Source organism: Coregonus lavaretus, assembly GCF_964263955.1.
Source record: "Coregonus lavaretus genome assembly, chromosome: 1".
Lineage (NCBI taxonomy): Eukaryota > Metazoa > Chordata > Actinopteri > Salmoniformes > Salmonidae > Coregonus > Coregonus lavaretus.
In genome coordinates, this window is record NC_139988.1 from 5,099,899 (window position 1) to 5,107,992 (window position 8,094).

General features: G+C 42.4%; 1 pseudogene across 1 annotated transcript; it reads right to left on the reverse strand.

Annotated features, from left to right (window-relative positions):
* Positions 1-6,151: 6,151 nt before the first annotated feature.
* On the reverse strand, positions 6,152-8,094 carry LOC311119751 (lutropin-choriogonadotropic hormone receptor-like; annotated as a pseudogene). Its single transcript has 3 exons — positions 7,977-8,094; positions 7,116-7,548; positions 6,152-6,727 (listed from the first exon to the last, which is right to left on the reverse strand). The product of its transcript is annotated as a lutropin-choriogonadotropic hormone receptor-like (transcript).

Here is an 8,094-nt window from a genome sequence, read left to right on the forward strand (position 1 = left end):
ACTAGAGGTTTTTGAGGGATCCCATTTTAGGGCGGGGACTCTTCTTTCCCTTCAACGCTTACCCATATTGATTAATCTCCTTATAGTACAGCAGGCTATTAGCTGCTGCAAATATTGACAACTGCTCATCAAAAGTTAGACTACTGTCACACTTTTCTACCAATAATTCAATGACAAAACAATTAAAATGTAGTCAGGTGATCTAACAATTAACAGTGTTGATGAGTCCTTACAAGAAATAAGCAGTAAAAATAGTAATCTCCTGTACAAGGACAATAGTATCCTGGCTGACGAGTGTTAGTAAGACTAGGACAATAGGGGATTTGACTAAAATGAGAACAATAAATAAAGGATCGCTCGCATTTACAGCACCTTTTATAACAACACAACATTATCTGCTATTTATATGGACACATTTCCATACGTGCAACAGGTCTGCAGTGTGGCGGCCTTATGTGAAATTCAAGGCTGGTTTATGCTTGGTCTAACGACTGTCTGTGGACAGTTTGTCACATTCTAATGGTCTACAGACAGCCATTGACAGCCTCTGCTTGACGATATTCCATAGTACTCTATTCCAAATGTTTGTTTCCAAATGTAAAAAAAAAATACAAAAAGCAACATGCAACAATTTCAAAGATTTTACTCAGTTACAGTTCATATAAGGAATTCAGTCAATTGAAATAAATTCATTAGGCCCTAATCTATGGATTTCACATAACTGGGCAGGGGTGCAGCCATGGGTGGGCCTGGGAGGGCATAGGCCCACCCATTGGGGAGCCAGGGCTAGCCAATCAGAATGAGTTTTTCCCCACAAAAGGGCTTTATTATAGATAGAAATACTCCTCCGTTTCATCAGCTGGTCTCAGACGATCCCGCAGGTGAAGAAGCCGGATGTGGAGGTCCTGGGCTGGCGTGGTTACACGTGGTCTGCGGTTGTGAGGCCGGTTGGACATACTGCCAAATTCCCTAAAACAACGTTAGAGGCGGCTTATGGTAGAGAAATAAACATTCAATAACTGGCAACAGCTCTGGTGGACATTCCTGCAGTCAGCATGCCAATTGCACGCTCCCTCAAAACTTGAGACATCTGTGGCATTGTATTATGCGTCCACAAGCTTCTTCTCCATTCACATGCTAAACCGGAAGCCATGATCATGCTGTTTAATCAGCTTCTTGATATGCCACACCTGTCAGGTGGATGAATTCTCTTGGAAAAGGAGAAACGCTCACTAACAGGGATGTAAACAACTTTGTGCACAACATTTGAGAGAAATACGATTTTTGTGCGTATGGAAAGTTTCTGTGATCTTTTATTTCAGCTCATGAAACATGGGACCAACACTTTACATGTTGCTTTTATGTTTTGGTTAAGTGTACATGCTGCCAAACATGCCCTCGTAAAACTATCACAGTAGTAGTAGTCTATCACAGTGCCATCCGTTTTGTCACCAAAGCCCCATATACTACCCACCATTGTGACCTGTACGCTCTCGTTGGCTGGCCCTCACTACATATTCGTAACCAAACCCACTGGCTCCAGGTCATCTATAAATCACTGCTAGGCAAATCCCCGCCTAATTTTAGCTCATTGGTCACCATAGCAACACCCACCCGTAGTATGTGCTCCAGCAGGTATATCTCACTGGTCATCCCAAAAGCCAACACCTCCTTTGGCCGCCATTCCTTCCAGTTCTCTGCTGCTAATGACTGGAACGAACTGCAAAAATCTCTGAAGCTGGAGACTCTTATCTCCCTCACTAACGTTAAGCATCAGTTGTCAGAGCAGCTTACCGATCACTGCACCTGTACACAGCACATCTGTAATTAGCCCACCCAACTACCTCATCCCCATATTGTTATTTATTTTGCTCATTTGCACCCCAGTATCTCTATTTGCACATCATCTTCTGCACATCTATCACTCCATTGTTAATACTAAATTGTAATTATTTTGCACTATGGCCTATTTATTGCCTTACCTCCATAACTTACTACATTTGCACACACTGCATATAGATTTTCTATTGTGTTATTGACTGTATGTTTTGTTTTATCCCATGTGTAACTCTGTGTTGTTGTTGTTTTTAATCGCACTGCTTTGCTTTATCTTGGCCAGGTCGCAGTTGTAAATGAGAACTTGTTCTCAACTGGCTTACCTGGTTAAATAAAGGTGAAATAAAAAAGGACCTTAACTGAACACGTAGCGACTTCATCAAGAGGTTCGGACCTCTTGGCATAACGGTTAACAGTCGCTGGAGCCGGGTTTGAGTCCCGGTCGGCGCTACCCCCCCGAACTTCGCTACAATATATACATTCAAATAGTTATTCTGTTTAAAAATGTACATACTGTAGCATTGATTCGCCCAGAAAGTCTGGAATGCCAACAGAAAATATTGTTTTATTCAAATACAATTTGGTTGAATGACAGATTTACAATTTCATTGTAGCCTATTCAAAATGAGATGGAGTTCAAACCTTCAATATTGTTTACAGTCTCTTTGATTTACAATAAGTTGCAGACAATCCTAGTTCTAAGGTGTAAAATGTACACCATCAGTGGAACGCTATGTGCAAATGGTCCCTATACCCAACATAGTGCATTAGATTTGGCCTCTAAGGAATAGAGGTCCTCTGTAGCTCAACTGGTAGAGCACGGCGCTTGTACGCCAAGGTAGTGGGTTCGATCCCCGGGACCACCCATACACAAAAAAAAAAAAAAATTATGCACGCATGACTGTAAGTCGCTTTGGATAAAAGCGTCTGCTAAATGGCTTATTATTATTATTATAATAGGGTGCCATTTCAGATTGTCCACTAATCTCCATGCTCTTTAAAGTAAAATATGTCTAGTGAGATCTCTCTTCAACATCAGATTTACAACTTTTCTGTTTACACTTGCCTTAGATGTGGTGTGGCCAAAGTCACATGCCTGCTTCATGTGTAAGTGCAGCTATTAGCATACCGTAAATACCATAGTACAGTGGCCCCAGTTTATTTTTTAATTTTTTAATTTTTATTGATTTTTTTTGTGAACATAGCTACAACATAATACCATCGTGAACACCATTTTTATGTCTCTGCATCCAGTATGAAGGAAGTTAGAGGTAGTTTCACGAGCCAACGCTAACTAGCGTTAGTGCAATGACTGGAAGTCTACTGGAACAGTTAGCATGCTAGCTGTTCCTGTTCATCCGACTCTGGGGAAGTAGATAAACGGCTTCATTGCCAAAATCTCAAACTGTTCCTTTAATATGGAGGAAATTACAGTAATTGGAGCTAATTACAGTGCTTTTCTGTATAGAAAATTCTTAAGCGGGTGATCATTTTCGGGATGGAAAAACAGTTTCAGTGTCAACTTAAATGACCAAAACCAGATAGAAAGCATGCAGGAATGATATTGAAATATATATTTTTAATAATACCATCTTTGAGAACTAACAATCAAATAAAAGCTAGACAGTCAGGGAGAATCGAAAATAATGGGCACATGTCCATTGATTTTGTTATAATGTTTAAGCAGGAATTGCAGGAAATTTGCTTTAAAACGTCAAAATCAATGGAAAAAATGTGTAGAACTGGAGAAAATGAGCTTTACAACAGCAAAATGTTTTCACCTCCGCTAAGATGCTGTACCTTTCTAATAGTAATGTTGGAGTTTACACTTCCTCTTCTAATGAACTGTGGGGACCATCTACCAGATCTATTCATTTTCAAATGGATTACTTCTACTTGTAATTATCATTCACCTGATAAGACAAGACATTACTTTTTTGTGGGGCTAACATATGATGGGGGTCCCTGGGTCGCCGGCAAGAAAAGTTAGAAAAACCCTGTCATAGTATATAGACAAACAAATTAAGGATAGCAATTCAAACTATAGAGCTTCTCATCTAAACCATGTTGCACATACAGTGAGTGAAAAAATTATTTGATCCCCTGCTGATTTTGTACGTTTTCCCAATGACAAAGACATGATCAGTCTATAATTTTAATTGTAGGTTTATTTGAACAGTGAGAGACAGAATAACAACAACAAAAATCCAGAAAAACGCATGTCAAAAATGATTTGCATTTTAATGAGGGAAATAAGTATTTGACCCCGCTGCAAAACATGACTTAGTACTTGGTGGCAAAACCCTTGTTGGCAATCACAGAGGTCAGACGTTTCTTGTAGTTGGCCACCAGGTTTGCACACATCTCAGGAGGGATTTTGTTCAACTCCTCTTTGCAGATCTTCTCCAAGTCGTTAAGGTTTCGAGGCTGACGTTTGGCAACTCGAACCTTCAGCTCCCTCCACAGATTTTCTATGGGATTAAGGTCTGGAGACTGGCTAGGCCACTCCAGGACCTTAATGTGCTTCTTCTTGAGCCACTCCTTTGTTGCCTTGGCCGTGTGTTTTGGGTCATTGTCATGCTGGAATACCCATCCACGATCCATTTTCAATGCCCTAGCTGAGGGAAGGAGGTTCTCACACAAGATTTGATGGTATATGGCCCCGTCCATCGTCCCTTTGATGCGGTGAAGTTGTCCTGTCCCCTTAGCAGAAAAACACACCCCAAAGCATAATGTTTCCACCTCCATGTTTGATGGTGGGGATGGTGTTCTTGGGGTCATAGGCAGCATTCCTCCTCCTCCAAACACGGCGAGTTGAGTTGATGCCAAAGAGCTCGATTTTGGTCTCATCTGACCACAACACTTTCACCCAGTTCTCCTCTGAATCATTCAGATGTTCATTGGCAAACTTCAGACGGCACTGTATATGTGCTTTCTTGAGCAGGGGGAACTTGCGGGCGCTGCAGGATTTCAGTCCTTCACGGCGTAGTGTGTTACCAATTGTTTTCTTGGTGACTATGGTCCCAGCTGCCTTGAGATCATTGACAAGATCCTCCCGTGTAGTTCTGGGCTGATTCCTCACCGTTCTCATGATCATTGCAACTCCACGAGGTGAGATCTCGCATGGAGCCCCAGGCCAAGGGAGATTGACAGTTATTTTGTGTTTCTTCTTCCTTTTGCGAATAATCACACCAACTGTTGTCACCTTCTCACCAAGCTGCTTGGCGATGGTCTTGTAGCCCATTCCAGCCTTGTGTAGGTCTACAATCTTGTCCCTGACATCCTTGGAGAGCTCTTTGGTCTTGGCCATGGTGGAGAGTTTGGAATCTGATTGATTGATTGCTTCTGTGGACAGGTGTCTTTTATACAGGTAACAAGCTGAGTTTAGGAGCACTCCCTTTAAGAGTGTGCTCCTAATCTCATCTTGTTACCTGTATAAAATACATCTGGGAGCCAGAAATCGTTCTGATTGAGAGGGGGTCGAATACTTATTTCCCTCATTAAAATGCAAATCAATTTATAACATTTTTGACATGCGATTTTTTTGTTGTTATTCTGTCTCTCACTGTTCAAATAAACCTACCATTAAAATTATAGACTGATCATTGCTTTGTCAGTGGGCAAACATACAAAATCAGCAGGGGATCAAATACTTTTTTCCCTCACTGTAGGCTTCGTTTAGACAGGCAGTCCAATTCTGATATTTTTCCACTGATTGACCAATCACATCAGATCTTTTCACATGCGCTCTCTCAGAGCTGATCTGATTGGTCAAAATACCAATTAGTGAAAAAAATATCAGCATTGGGCTGCCTGTCTAAACGAAGCCAGTGTTGCACACTTCAAATCAAATCAAATGTTATTTGTCACATACATGTGTTTATCAGATGTTATTGCGTGTGTAGCGAAATGCTTGTGCTCCTAGCTCCGACAGTGCAGTAATATCTAACAAGTAATATCTAACAATTTCATAACATATATCCAATACACACAAATCTAGTAAGGAATGGAATTTAAGAATATATACAGTACATATATATGGACAAGCAATGACAGAGCGGCACTTGGTTAATGCAATGATTCACAAATGTGTGGATATTTTAAAAGCCTTTAATTTTCAATTTGGCTAATAGAGCAAAAATGCTGTCTACTGGTATTAAGGTCATTCTTACAGGGACGTGTGGTGTGGGAGAGCCGATGTCTTTCCACTCTGCCACTCAAAGGGGGGTATGTGGTGTAGATGTCTCCCACACTACCTCGGGAGGAAGTGTGGGAGACATCTCTTAAAGAGAGATTTGAATCTAGATCCGTCTCTTTACACTACAGAAGAATCTCTCCTGGACCTAGTTTGTGTCATCAAAGTAGTGTAGTGTAAAGAGGCCCTAAGCTGTCGGCTCTGCGATGGCAGAGGGTCCATCCTTAGTGTTGGACAACGCAGAGTGCCCTTGTTCCCAGAAGAACCAGAACTACTCTTCACCACATTCTCCGAGCAATACGCCTTCATCCGGTACATATTAGCTTTACTCTCGCAGCAGCCCATGTTACTCAGTAACAGATAGGCATCCTTCCTGAAAGCCTTAGTAAAGATGGCATAGAGGAAAGGGTTGGCACAGGAAAGAACAGACACCAGGAGTATCTTGGAGTTGGTGACGGTAATCAGCGGAACCTTAAAGGCCTCGGATATAGCGAAGAATGAGATGGGTGCCATGCAGAGGAGGTAGGTGAAAATTAGGACAGCCATGCGCTTGGCGATCTTAGCGTCTGCGCTGCGGCCGGGGAACTGGGGGTTCCGTACAGCCAGATGAGGATGTAGCAGACGCAGACCAACAGGAAGTTGAAGTGGAGGAGCAGGAAGATGAAGGGCCAGATGAGTGGGAAGGCACATGCTCACCTGGAATATACAGCTAATTATTGTATATATGTGTTATATGTATACAGCAGTATTGAAGAAAAAGTGTCTTAAACAATTTTCCCCTCCTTACCAATTTTCACCTCTGGGACAATAAAGTAAAGAACTACCCAGAATGATGGACGGTCATCGTCGCCGCGGTGTGTTATAGCGAAAACAATGGACGGCCATCACTTCCTGTCGCTGTGGTGTTTTATAGAGACCACCTCCTGGGTGCGACTAGTGGTGGCTATTTGCGTGGATTCAACATGTAGAATCGTTGGAAAATGAACAGAAAGTGTCGGCCGATATTCTGGTAAGAAGAACTAGGTACGCTCGGCAGTCCATAGTTCTGGTGTGTTTTTATAGTATACAGTATATCATATCATACCCTGCTGTAGCTACTGACCCCCACCAGGGGGAGCATGGCCATTCCCAGACAGATCAACCACCCTCCAGCCATGATGCCAGCAGCATGCACCAGGCCTCTTCTCCAGCTGCAAGGCATTAGGTATCGTATGCCAGCGCTCCAGAGTGATAGTCGACAACGTATACACCAATAGCTCCCCGCCAAACACAGACAGGAAGCCCGCCGCGTTACAACCCGCCCCCGTCTGCCAATCGATGGCATGCTCGCTGTAGTGGCCTCGGGTGCGGAGGTCGACGGCAGCAATCATGCAGAAGTCGGCGAAGGCCAGGTGATAGAAGGAAGCGCGGTACGTTGAGTTTACAGCGACTGAAGAAGAAGATGAGGAGGACCGTCAGGTTGCCGGCGATCGCCAGGATGTTGATGAACCAGATGGCGACTCTGAGGAAACTGAAATCTGGAATTAACAAGGGAAAAGCAGTCAAACTCAATCAATCAAACTTGAATCAAACAACACATTTCTTACAAAAGATGCAGTTCAAGGTGTGTAACATAATTAAATTAATAAAAAGTGAGAAAGATAAACAATACGTTCTCTAAAATAACAGTAAAACAATAGTAAAATAACAGTAAAACAATAGTAAAATAACAGTAAAACAATAGTAAAATAACATGAGACAGTATGTCAGTGATGTCATCTCTGAATATGGGTGCATCAGGTCTACTGTTCTTTCAACGCTGTCACATGTCCGTTTGTTTGACCTCTGATGGCTGACAAAGAACATTCAAACTTCCAAAGACCACAGTGAGTGAGGGTTTTCCTTTCCCAGTTTGTATTCTTAACCCTGCACCCAAAGAGTTGAGCAAAGCAATTCTTGATTCTACCTTCTATGTCTTCACATGGGTTAAAGGCATCAGCCTCTGGTGTGCACTGTAGGGTTGGTCTTGTCTGACAGTATAACCCTAGTTCTGGATACTGGAAATCCAAACCTCTGTAGGACAT